At 39.3% G+C, this 13,979-nt stretch overlaps 1 pseudogene; it reads right to left on the bottom strand.

The window, feature by feature from the left end:
* Positions 1-6,467: 6,467 nt before the first annotated feature.
* LOC139182183 (peptidyl-prolyl cis-trans isomerase FKBP1A pseudogene) lies at positions 6,468-8,134 on the bottom strand (annotated as a pseudogene).
* Between the last annotated feature and the right edge of the window lie 5,845 nt (positions 8,135-13,979).

Raw genomic sequence — 13,979 nt, 5'->3', positions numbered from 1 at the left:
AAGAAATCCTCATAGAGGAATGAGAATTATAGAAAAGAACTTAGACACTGAGGTCCAGAACCCAGTTTGAAACTATAACTCGGCCTTCTACCAGCTGTGCAACTGTGGGAAAATTATTAAACCTCTTTGAGCCTCAGGTTCTTTGTGTACAAAATAAAGGTCTTACAAGGGCCAGGAAAAATGACATACGCAAAAAGTCTAGCACACTGCCTGGGCCATAGTAAGGACTCAATAAATGTCAGTTCCCATTTCCTTTTTGAGTGATCCAATAGAGACCAGAACCTGGAATCTCAATCTCTTTGCTTCTCCATCTCTGCCTTATAAACTCTCTCTTTCTCCTCCCCACCCAAACACAATTCCCAGCAGTTGATACCTATGTAAGAATACTGTGACGGATAAAAAACTGTTGAACCCAATAGCAATATAAGAAATACATGTCTGACCTAAGGAAAGACTCATTCAGAAAGAACGCAAACACACAAAAGTCCTGGAACCATGTTGTATCTTTGTCACTTCAGGCTGATATAACAAAACACCCTAGACTGAGTTGCTTAAACAACATTTATTTCTTCCAGTTCTCTAGGCTAGAGGTCTAAGATCAGGGAGCCAGCTTGGTTGCATTCTGATGAGTCACTTCTGACTTGTATATATCCAACTTGCAGCACCCTGCTGTGGCATTAATCCCAACATAAGGGCCTAACTCACATGACCTAATCTTACCCTGATTAACCCCAAAGGCCACACCTCCAATGCCATCATATTGAGAATTAAAGCTTCAACATATGGATTGGAGCAGAGGACCCATTAAGTCCATACCACACGTCATGTATTACTCATAAAACTGCAAAATGTAGCCACCTCATTCCATTTCATGACTCTGAAGGTGTTATATGGTTATTTTGAACAGCAGTCACTTTATTGGCTTATTATCTGTTAACAATATTGGTAATATTTTATCAATAATTTAAAGCAGAAATTTTTAAAAAGCATAGTTTATAAACCAATACCTGGAATGACAAAGTTTTCTTTGCAGAGTCAAACAAATGAGAAAGATTCTCTAATTTAGCTTTTTAACTGAGTTTTTGTTTGAAAATTATAGGAATGCAATAGATAAAGAGAAATAGAGAAAAAAAATATAATGAAAAAAGAACACAGTTCCATATTCTCTCATTACCTTTGGGCAGTGATGTCAAAATACCTCAAAATGCTATAGTCACCACTAGAACAGTTTGACTGAAGCAGCAGAAATAGCATTTTATCCCATGTGTATCCCCAAGTATGAGATTATAGCAATGGCAAACATCCAAGAGTTCTCCAACTTCTGGAAACAAGAAATATCCCTTCTATTCCTCCCGTTCAATTCACCCAGCAAGCCACTGGGAAAGCCACCTCACCTCTTTAGCCTTATCTTTTCTGTGGCTGGTGTCTATTTAGTGCTCTAGTTTTATCCATCTTATTATTGTCTCCTATCGAGGCAGCTCTCATAGAAGTTATGATGAAGGGCTAGATGCTGTGAGAGAGACAAGGGGGAGAGGGAGGATGAGAAGGAAGAAAACAAATTACTAAATACACATTTGTATGTGTAAAATCCATCAAAAAACACTAGGATTGCAGTGGGAGTACATAAGAGAAACGAACTTTTGCACTGGAGATCTATTTGGCAACTTATTACAAAACGCTAGTAGGAATTTTTGATTATACATTCACAAGCTAAAATCAATAATGTTTATACCAAATGACATTATCCTTAATGGCTATCTACAAGCCTTATCAGCAGCAATGGTATTAACTCAAATAGATCATCAGGAATTGACATATGTTTCTATCTACTTGCTCATGCCAAGGCATCTGTGAGTCATCCTTGAGCCTTGCCTCTCTTTCATCCCAATTACTGCCAATTCACCACCAACTCCACTCACCTCTACCTTTCAGACATCTCTAATTCACTCAGATTTCCCATGTCTTCATGATTTACCAGCCTAGTCCATCACCCTTTACAAAGACTTGTCCAGTATAAGTTTGACTTCTCTGTACATCTTTTCTTTCCGCTCCAAATCCATTCTCTAACAGTGGCCAGAATGACCTCTACAAAAGGCAAGTAAGTCTGGTTATGTCACTCACTATACTCAAAGCTCTTTAACTGCTTCCTGACATTTTTAGGAAAAAAAAAAAAATCAAGATCGTTAGCAAAAACCTAGAAGTTTCTGCATAACTTAGCCACTACTTGCCTCTGGAACTTTTTCTCTTGTCTCACACTTTCCCTCTCTTACTCAGCTTCTTCTCACTGACCAGCTCTCCTTTCCTCAAATATGCTAAGTGAGTTCTATCTTAGCCCTTTGGTACACATGGCTTTCTCTATTTGAAGTACACACCACCAGCCCTAGTCCCTTTTATCTGGCTAACTCTTACTGATTCTTCAACTTTAGGCTTGAATGTTACCTTCTCAGGGAGCTCTTTCCTGACTCCCAAGTACAGTTTAGGATCTCTGTTATATTTTCTCATGGCATTAGCTATATTTTCTTTAAGACATTTAGTGTAATTGCAGTTCATATAGTCATATGCATGTGTTTTATCTAATGCATATAACCACCACTCAAGTCTAAGCACCATAAGGGTAGAGACTGGCTTTTTTAGCACAGTACCTATATCTAGTCTAAAGTGTCAGTGCTTTGCTGAACTAATCAGTAAACTCTATTCACCTCTCTTTAATCAAGCAGCTATGTTCCCGCACAGCCATACTTCTATGCTAACCAACAGCTATCATTTTTGAGCACGTCTTGTATGCCAGGCACGTGCCAAGAATGTCACATATCTTCTGTTTATGGCAACGCCATAAGGTAATGCAGTTATCATCCTCATTTTATAAATGAGGCACTGAACTATTCAAGGTCATGGATTAATACAACTGAGATTCAAAGCAAACCCTTTCAGGACTTCCCTGTTGGTCCAGGGGCTAGGACTTCAGGCCCCCAATGCAGGGGGCCCAGGTTCAGTCCCTGGTCAAGGACTTAGATCCCACATGCCACAACTAAGACCCAGAATAGCCAAATAAATAAATATTTAAAACAAACCAACAGCCTTTCAGGTTCCCTTGGCTGATATTCTTAAACAATTCACTATACTGATCCTTTGCAAGAAGAGGTCAATTAAACTTTGTGGGTAGGGAGAAGGATTGTTTTTTGTCTTGCTATCTATTACTATTTCACTCTGACCAAAGGATGTAATTTTTCTCTAAATTTGTCATTTCCATTGACAATTACCCTGAGCACACCATTCTGCAGAGAGAAACTGTGTTTCCAGTTTCCAAAGAATATTAAACCACAGGAGAAAATGAATTGCAGCCCATCTCTGGCAGCTGTTTGAGTGTATTTCTTTTAAATATGAACACACAGGATTACTCCTTTACTGCCCTCAACATTCATTATCCTGCTTGGCATCCTTGCTGGCCAAAGATTGTGGATAACAGAAACAGTAGTATGCCTGTGGCAGGATTCACTCCAGAGAAAAGGAAACAGGGATATTTCCAATGGAAACTAAACACACCTAGTTTGGCTTTAATCAAAATGGAGAATGCTGTAGCTGAACTACTTATGGACAGAGCAACCAACTCTCCCGCCGTAGAATTATCTCAACTTGCACCCTTATCCATTAAAAATCCTGGAAATAGCCAACTCCTGTGTCTTATAAAAATATACCTTCAGGCCTTTGCTCCTCTAAAACTGTTCCCTTGGTGACAAGTCTGTTCCCTGGGTGATAATTGATAGATTCTTTGCTGATGTCTCTCAGACGATGGCTTTAATCTGAATAAAGGCTTCAGTTCCTTCTGAGGCATTAAAAACAGGATGCAATCATGGCTCTCCCGAGGATGAAAAATGGAGTTTTCTTGTACGCAGGGAAAGGCCCCATTCTGTGCTAAAACTTGAGGAAAATACCAGTAGAGTTGCTCTTTGGAGCAACATTTCCATGCTCTTGTCCATTTTGGCTAGTTCTGCCCTGTGTCTGGGCTCTCAGCAAGGAGTGAAATGTCTGCATCGCCAGACATGTCACTAGTGAGTACAATTTACTTAGCTTCCTCTCATCACTGAAGTGACAGTATTTCACAATCCAGGAGAGAACCTTAAGACAGCACATCCTGTTAAGCCAATTTATGGAAGAGAGCCTTATTTTTTCTATTAATCTATTTTTGTGGGAGGCTGCAGCAGCATCAATAATAATCTTTGGTGTTTCTTGCTTATTTCTAAAGATGTTTATTATCCATGTACTTTTTCTGCCTATTAAATATCAGGTGTTTCAAAGGGAAAAAATAAAGCAATTAAAAACTTTGAAGGAAGCCAAAATCATTTTTACAATACAATTATTTTTCTCTGATTTCCTGCAGATGATAAAATAGCCTAATCCACAGGGGCAGGAAAACAAGACTGATGTCCACCTAAAACTATTTAATGTTTTTCACATGAATCATTAGGAGGCAACAAAATGTCTTAATGCTACATGTGCATTTTGGTCATTGTTCTGAGAATCCTGTCTTAATTTACAGAGTATTTTAGGCAGGGAGGCACCTGGTACATATGTTAGCTTTCTAACTTAAGCCTTTTAGATCACAACTGAGGTTTTATTTTAACGGCCTCTTTCAGATGCCTTGATGTAACTTCACTTCAGTCATTGCTGCCATTAAAAACAAGATTTTAAGAGTTCATGTGTGCCATATTAATATACTAAATTTTGGCTTTTACAAAATTTATAACCTTAAAGCCAAAGATGAATATATGAATAGTCTACCCAATAGAAGTTTTAATACTTCCATTTCACTTGTGTATCCACCATGTTGACTATTCCAGCTGGTGGTTTTTTTGTTGTGTTTTCCCTCAAAATACTATAATAAGTAATTACCTGCCAACTTTCTCTTAGAGTCATAAATGAATATTCCAGGGGGACAAAGAAATACAGAGACATGGCCCCATTGTGACAATGGAAGAATTGTGACTCCAGAAGTGAAAAAAACAAGAACCTAAATTCTAAACCCAGATTCTGTTTCTCATTTCTTTGGCCATTTTTTTTCTCTCTCAGGACCTGGTTGTTCTGTGAGGTCTTTACTATCTTTTTTACTTTATTACTCTTCAGAATATCAATTCTAGTATGCTACTTTGATCCTCCAACAGTGAAGACAGTGACTTAGAAGCAGCATTTTTATAATCCCACATTATTCGGAAAGAATACATTTTATCTCCGTTTTCACTCTGCTGATGTTCCCCAAAGTCACAATAGTTAACAGACAAGAATGATAAAGATAACCAAGAAGAACACTTCAGACTCAGAGACATTGTTTATCATTTGCTTACCACTACTGAAGACTCTTGAGAATCCCTTGGACTGCAAGAACCAACCAGTCCATTCTAAAGGAAATCAGTCCTGGGTGGTCTTTGGAAGGAATGATGCTAAAGCTGAAACTCCAGAACTTTGGCCACCTCATGCGAAGAGTTGACTCATTGGAAAAGACTCTGATGCTGGGAGGGATTTGGGGCAGGAGGAGAAGGGGATGACAGAGGATGAGATGGCTGGATGGCCTCACCAACTCGATGGACGTGAGTTTGAGTGAACTCCGGGAGTTGGTGATGGACAGGGATCGCAAAGAGTCAGACACAACCGAGCGACTGAACTGAACTGCACATACAATAGGAACTTGATAAAAGCTTTATGAAAGAACTAAGAGTTGGGGAAGGGAGGAAGGTGATTTGAAACTATAACTGACTATGGCAGTTTCTATTTTCTGAGACAGTATCAATTAATTCTCTCTGAAACATCACAAAAAAACACACTGATGAGCCATTTAATTGTGGGAGAAAGAAAAGTTTAGAGGGGAGAAAGGAGAAGAATTAAATGATTTCTTTGCATGAGTAAGTACAAGCTTGAGTGTTTCCAGAAGGATTGGGAAAGTGGAATAAGTTGGGAGGGAGGAAGAGAGATGCTCCACAAGTGTGAAAATTTGATCTGCTTTTGGTTGATCCATTGCGAATCACAAAATCTCAAATTTAAATTGCTTACTTAAAGGTGCAACATAATCACTGCCCACAAGCTTCCATGAATGACTGCTAATCTCATAGCTTTGGGTCACTGATACCATGAGACAAGAAGGATAACAGGGTTATCCAGTTGTGGGGAGCCCCTGGAAAACAGCAGCAACAGATTTGTGATGATGAGATAACCCACAACTAAATGAATTCAATGGCAGCAGAAACCCGGAGGCACTGAGAAATGTAAACTACTCAAGTCATCCCGTAGAAGTAGAAAAAGACATTTCAAAAGTCAGGGTACTCCCACATAATATCTGTTAGTAGTAGTACAAACATCAACTTTTCCTCATTTAACTAGATTTCCAGCCTCCCAGACATCGATAGCACAAGTGGTATGTATACTACAAACATGAGAAGCCAGCCTGTACTATGTAAATTTTTTTTCTTTTGAGAAAAGCCAGCATAAAGCACTTTTATTGCAATAATAAAACTTGAAACTCATGTGTAGTGCAGGGGGTGGGGGTAGGCTGGGGGAGTAGGCAGCAATTTCTCTCACCAAATCACTACACAGGACAGCAAAAGGGTGAGAGGGGGCAAGGAGAAGTCAGAAACTCAGATCTGCAGGGGGAGCTGAGCATCAAAAAACAGGAGATGCTGAAGCTGTGATGACCAGCATCATTTTCTTAAGACAACACACTCAAGGATTTGTCACGATAGGTGGGCTTTCATGGGTATTAAGTGTCTACAAACAGCACCTTCAATTTAACTTTGGATTAAAGTTCTTAAAATTTAGGAAGTAGAGCTTGGATAGCTATGCAATTACAGAAATCCTGGATATTCATTAGAAAAACCACAGGATAAAAAAAAAAAAAAAGGCCAGGCCATGAAGGTTTCAGAGGTCCCTGCTGGCCTAGGGAACAGACATCTGCCTATCTCAGTGAAAATGATGTGCTTTCAAAAGGCAGAGGGTCTACAAGGAGGGTGAGGGTGGGGCAGTGGAGGCAAAGGCTCTCCCCATTCCCACTGCAATTTCGGGTAGGGCTTTCAATTCAACCCGAGGACATCCCTCAACTTGGAGAATAATTCGGCCTTCAAAAGCACCTCGAATCTGCTATGGCTTTGCAGTGCAGCAGCAAGAATGTTTAATACATAACAGATAAAACTTTTATCCAAAAAAATAAAATAAATATTCTTGCACCTCACCCCAACACCAATTCCTAAAGTTAACCCATTATTTGTGCTGTTAATACTTGACTAATACTTAATTGGAAACCTAGATCCAAAGGACTGAAACTCAATCTTCACCCCAAAACAAAAACAAACTGAGTAATTTGAGGTTTAGGGCATATAGTTCAGGTCAACACACATACGAGGAGAAAGGGGAAGAGCAAAGCTGGTGGCAGAACACATTCAGTCTGGGAAGATGTTTACACAAAGAGTGTAGTGGAACATCAGGAAGAGCTCCATATGGACTCACTGTGTGCCTCTGGAGGCGCCGGATCCCTCTGTGGCACATCCAAGAACGGGGAGCTCAGGGAGGAGGCCACTCCTGTCATTCCAGTTTTAGAAATTCCACGTCAAAGATGAGAGTGGCATTTGGTGGGATGATGCCTGGGTGCCCAGTGGCACCATAGGCATAGTCTGGGGAGATAGTCAGCTTGGCTCTCTGACCCACGCTCATCTGGGCAACCCATTCTTCCCAGCCTCGGATCACCTCCTGCTTGCCCAGCACAAACTTAAAGGGCTTGTTTCTGTCCCGGGAGGAATCGAATTTCTTTCCATCTTCAAGCATCCCGGTGTAGTGCACCACGCAGGTCTGGCCACGCTTTGGGAAGGTGCGCCCGTCTCCGGGAGAGATGGTCTTCACCTGCGCTCCCATGGCTGCCGTAGCGGCGGACGCTGGGTTGGCCGACGGGCTGCGCGACCGGCAGCGTGGACCGAGACCGGATCTCGCGGGATTCCATGGCTCTGCTGTACTACGTAAATTTTTGTTGGCTCTGTTAATTGTGGAGGTGTGGTGGTTGCTCAAGACTTTTTGTTTGGTGGGTTTCATACATCTCTTGAACTGAATAATAATTTTTGAGCTCTGTGATCTCATTTAATTCTGACAACAGGTCTATATAGTAGGTATCTGTAACTCCATTTTTTTTTAGGTTGAAGTATAATTGATTTACAATATTATGTTATTTTCAAGTATACAGCAAAGTGATTCAGTTATACCTACATGTGTGTGTATATATATATGTATGTATCTACTACTTCAGATTCTTTTCCATCATAGGTTATTATAAATATTGAATATATTTCACTGTGCTATGTAGTAAATCCTTGTTTATTTTATATACAATGGTGTTTTTCTGCAGCTCCATTTTATAAATGAGGAAACTTAAGTTCAAAAGTTAAGTAACTTACTCAAGAGTTACATAGATAATAAGTCAGGGGTTGAACCCATGCCTACCAGGCTCCAAGACCTAGGTTATCCTGTCTTTTGAAATAAGTGCAAAAGAAAGAGGTTTATCATTCTGGAAAGAAAAACAATGATGTCCCACTTGAATCAATCTCTGGTCTTGAGAGGAAGTTGGTCTGTAAAACAGAGACCTTGGTGCATATCTGTCTTATGGGGAAAACTAAGAGCCCCACTGGGATCGCAGATAAAGAACTCCTGTAATACTTTCCTGTAAAATCCAGGATGCCAAAACCAAGTTGCTGCTAAGTCACTTCAGTCGTGTTTGACTCTGTGCAACCCCATAGATGGCAGCCCACCAGGCTCCCTCATCCCTGGGATTCTCCAGGCAAGAACACTGGAGTGGGTTGCCATTTCCTCCTCCAATGCATGAAAGTGAAAAGTGAAAGTGAAGTCACTCAGTTGTGTCCCACTCTTAGCGACCCCATGGACTGCAGCCTACCAGGCTCCTCCATCCATGGGATTTTCCAGGCAAGAGTACTATTGTGGGCTGTCATTGCCTTCTCCGGAGTAGCCCTAATGCATATGCAGAATGGAAAGGAATTTAGCAGTGTGGGCAAGATCACCTTTCTCCCACCTTGAGATTCACAGTACGAGCCTGGTTCAGCTCCAGCTGCAGTATTCACTTTTCTGTATTTGTTTCTTCACCAGAAAAATGGGTGTTGAAATAGTGTCTACCTCCCAGGGTGGTTGTGAGGATTAAATGAAATAACGCAGGTAGGTTACCTGGCACCTACGCATCAAATAAAGCGAGCAATGAAGCAACAACATCACAACTCCAGCTGAAATTAACAAAAGTATCTTGGATCCTACAATATAGATTCTGTTTTCTTTTAATTAAAATTCCTCCTGATATGCTTGATCAAGAGTCTTTATAAGGGAATAACAAAAGACATTTTAGTAAGATCTTTGTCTCAGTATTTTCTATGAGGGCTAAAGGCATGGAAACCCAATGAAGATCAACTAAGTCCTTCATATGATATGGGTAATGATGGCAAAAGGAACAGGTTATTCTTAGCAATTTTTATTACCACTTATTGGTTTCAATTGCACAATTGTTTGAAGAACAATGTACTCTAAACACTGTAACCCTGAGGACTGAGGATATTGGAATAAATGTTTCCTGAGTGAATAGCATTGTTTTTTGCCAACCCAGGAAAATCATAGCAAAATCCAAGCTAATTAATATAAAAAATAAATGAATATCTCTATATAGGTCATGAAGAGGATGAGAAAAATGACACCTATTTTCTATCTCACTGACAAAGACACTTAAAAAAAAAAAAAAAAAAGACAACGGCTGGCTTCTAGGTGTGTTTAACTAATTGGAAAAACACTGAATTTTGAGCAGATTCCTCTGTCTGCTGAAGGCTACATTTTGCCACCTAGGAATACAGATGCTAACATGAATTCAAGCAATGCATTCTGCACCATCTCAATACCTTGCAGAAAAGACACAGAACATGGGGGTGATGTGGTCAGTCTTTTTGACAGATGGACTCGAAGTTAGCCATCTCATTCCCAAAGGGTTAAACCACAGTGACATGTTAAAGGGGGGGAAAGCACTTAGGAAATAATCAATTTTCACTGCTGCATGCCACTTCTAAAAGGTTGCTACTGTAATAAAATTAGGATGCCACTTTATTATTGCAGTGAAAGTAATTTTATTTACTTTTTCAGTCAACACATACACACAGGGCGGTGAGAGCAATCAGCTGCTGCACTTGTTAGCTCACTGATTAAATATGTTGTCACCTAACTCTGAACTAATTAAAGGAAATTGAAGCTGTTTGTGCATTAGCCAACATGGTATTAACTTTGTTAACTGAAGCTTTTGAGTTTACTTACTCTTTTTCTCTGCCATTTTTTAAAAAATTACTTTTCTTTTTGACTAGCAATTTTACCCAAAACCTGTTAGAGCTATCTTTGAATCTTTGGGATATATTATTTTTAATAGCTATCATATTTATATTAATTATAATATCTTTTGCCATTTGATTGTGGAAGAAACACTAGAGAACTATAGAAAACAGAAATATAAAATTAATTAATATCTTTTAACTATATTTTTTCTTACGTGTGAGCCTTACATGTGAGTGGACCTATAAATTTCAATAGAAGCAAATGTATGGATGGATTAAGGAAAATCATTAAACAGCTGACCCTAAGGATAGGGTTTTTTTCCCAAAATGCTAGCTCTGAAATATTTATCTGTTGCTTTGTTTATTCTTTATGTTACTGGAAAAGCAACTTCGGGTCTTCAGAGATACAAAGGAGAAAGTTTTCAAAGTGCTTCAAAGGAAGGAGAGAGAGAAAAAGAAACAGAAAAAGATCTAGAACAAAAGTTGAACTAGGTTGCTGTACCAAACCTGCTTTACTAAGGTTGCTTTCCCAAATGAGAAAATACCAGTAATATACTGTGGCTCAGACAGTAAAAGAAATCTGCCTGCAACGCAAGAGACCTGGGTGTGATCCCTGGGTCAGGAAGATCTCCTAGAGAAGGGAATGGCTACTCACTCCAGATTCTTGCCTGCAGAATCCCATGAACAGAGGAGCCTGGTGGGCTACAGTCCATACGGTCACAGTCGGACATGACCGAGTGACTAAGTACACAGCACACACACTTTGTACTTCTATGACGCATTTCACTTTTTCAAAACACTTTCACCTACATTATTCTGTGGAATCTAGGAGCTGACTTTTATAAATAGAAAGGACACAGTGATCCTAGGGTGCTTGTAAAAGTACCATGCCAAAAAAGCTGTCGGATTTAATTAAAGGAAAAGTGTCCAGAAGAGAATCAAACCAGTGCTAATCAAGCAGCATGCAGGTTATCTGGAGAAGACAAAGCCTGTCCATTAAATGGTTGAGAATTCAACAGTTTAAGTAATATAATAGCAATTCCAAGCAGGACTAAATGTATGGAGATCAGCTGGAACCACTTTTAGCCAAGATTGATTGATTGAGTGGTTCAGAACACCAGTCAGCTAAACAGATAAACAAAGGTTTTTCAACTTCCACTGCTTATATCGACTTTAAACTCATTGTCTCTATCTTACCAGATTTTGAGAATTATAAACCCTGGAGATGAACAACAGGGAACAAAACTGGGGAGAAAGGGGGCAATGCTTGTGGATTTTAAAACACAAAATAAGCTACCTACACAGCATGAATTAGTAAGTGAAAAATAAAATTAGTAGAGTATGAGCAACACATCTATAGTATTAAATTCATTTTTTAAGAATTATAAGTCTATGAATTGGAAAAAAAATACCTTGGGTAAGTTGCTAGGCAGTTTTTCTCTAAGATCTCTTGCAGCATTAACAGATGATTCTGTGAAGATACCTTGAAAACATGGTTTATCAGCATCTCCATCTATAGTAGCATGTAGTTGTTTGTTAGTCATTAATGGAAAAGAGAATGACCCGTTTATAAAAAAAAAAAGAAAGAAACATCTCAGGGTCTATCAAGTCTATTTTCTAAACTCTGATTGGAGCTAGACTCTCAGAATTTTCCATGAGTTTCTAGACACAATCCCGATACATTCTGGTGGCTGGCCCTTGTGTGCTGCCAACTTAATCCATCAACTGCTTTAAGGGAAAGCCCTGGAGAGCTGAGGCAGCCAAAGGTATTGGACTCTTCCAGCATAGCTGAAGAGACGTCCCCTCAATAGCTATGGAGACATGGCCCAGGACTGCTTTTTCACTAAAAGGATGTAATTGCTAATGTAGTTATTGACTTGATGGATCTGTCCCAGCTTAGCTTATTTCATTAGAGCTGTTTCCTCAGCCGTTTTAGGATGAAATTTCCTAGGTATCTTAGTACAAAGAAAACGCCTCTCTTCCTTTACTCTTTTTCCTCAACATATTATAATTGATTTGTGTTTTTTTAACAGCTCACAATGTACTAAGCTATATACCACATGGTTATGATCCCTCAGCAGTTTATATAAATATGCCCTATGGATATATATGAAAGAAGCCTCCATATTTGAGATCCCTAAGATGGCTATGAAAAGCTTTGCTGCTTTCATGAGTCAGTTATTTGGGGCCATTGATCCTCTTAAACAGTTGCTTGATCATTTCCTTGTTCATCAAAATGTGGGCAATGCAGCCAAAGAAATAGTGGCAGCCAAAAGCCTTGGATTTTCCTCTTTCAGGATATGAGTTTTGAAGTCATTTCTTAGCTGCAAAGTAGAAACCAAACCTTTACTTTTTATCTATTGGCAGAGAAAGATCTTAGTAATAACAGTCATCAGAACAGCTCATAAATGCAAGCCTGAAGTAGGTTTGCTGCAATAGCCTAAGAAGGTTGGTTTCTGCAGAGATGGCAGATTGCTTTGATCCAAATATGAGGACCCAAACTATTCATTATAACTCTAAAGATAGCATTTCTTGGAAGGGGCAAAGAAACTGAAATAAAATCACGTATGAAACGAGATGCCAGTCCAGGTTCGATGCACGATACTGGATGCTTGGGGCTAGTGCACTGGGACGACCCAGAGGGATGGTATGGGGAGGGAGGAGGGAGGAGGGTTCAGGATGGGGAACACATGCATACCTGTGGCGGATTCATTTTGATATTTGGCAAAACTAATACAATTATGTAAAGTTTAAAAATAAAATAAAATTAAAAAAAAAAAAAAAAAGACTTGTACAAACTCAGTGATCTTTTGAAATCCAAGTTTTCAGGATTGAATGGTGGAATCCACTTGTTTTGAAGTGTTGTGAAGTGGCTTATGAGTGAAAGAGTTAATGCCATGCTTCTCACCCCAGCCCCTGCCACTCTGTAATTAAAGTGGTGTCAGCCTTCCTTCCACTATAAACCTATGGTATGATTTTCAGAGGTTTATGACTCAACTATAAAAATTCACTCTAGGCTGAAAACTGGCACAAGGCAATGAAACTTGAGAACACAGTTTTTGTAGAGAAAATCATTTCAGCTCTTTTAAGGTTATGGAAACTTTTTTTTTTTTCATTTTCATGCTCACATAATGAAAATAAATCTGCTTAATATATACGAATTTTCTATGAGTTTATTGAATTTCAATAATCTATGATGGTTAGAGCTCTATAATACTTATTTTTATTTCTCTTCCTACCCCTGAAAAGAAATATTTGATCAAGCAAGTGTTGGGACTTTGCAGAATGTGGGTTGGAAGAAAACACAAGAGGGTATCTGGTCAAATTCCTTTTCTCCATGCAGTTTCCCTGATGATGTTTTTTTTTTTTCCTCTAACTTTCTTCTGCACATTACTGATAGCTTAAGACTCACTCCTGTCTTGAATTTCTCAATTATTTTATAAAATCTGTATTACTTCCAGGGAGATTAAAGGAAATTATACTATTTTGGGGCTTCCCTGGTGGCTCACATGGTAAAGAATCTGCCTGCAATGCACGAGACCCAGGTTTGATCCCTGGGACAGGAAGATCCCCTGGCAAAGGGAATGGCTACCCACTCCAATATGCTTGCCTGGAGAACTCCATGGACAGAGGAGATTGGCA

Source organism: Bos indicus, chromosome 3 (assembly GCF_029378745.1).
Source record: "Bos indicus isolate NIAB-ARS_2022 breed Sahiwal x Tharparkar chromosome 3, NIAB-ARS_B.indTharparkar_mat_pri_1.0, whole genome shotgun sequence".
Classification (NCBI taxonomy): domain Eukaryota; kingdom Metazoa; phylum Chordata; class Mammalia; order Artiodactyla; family Bovidae; genus Bos; species Bos indicus.
Note: the sequence above shows the minus strand (reverse complement) of the source record. Positions and strands in the feature narration are given on the sequence as shown.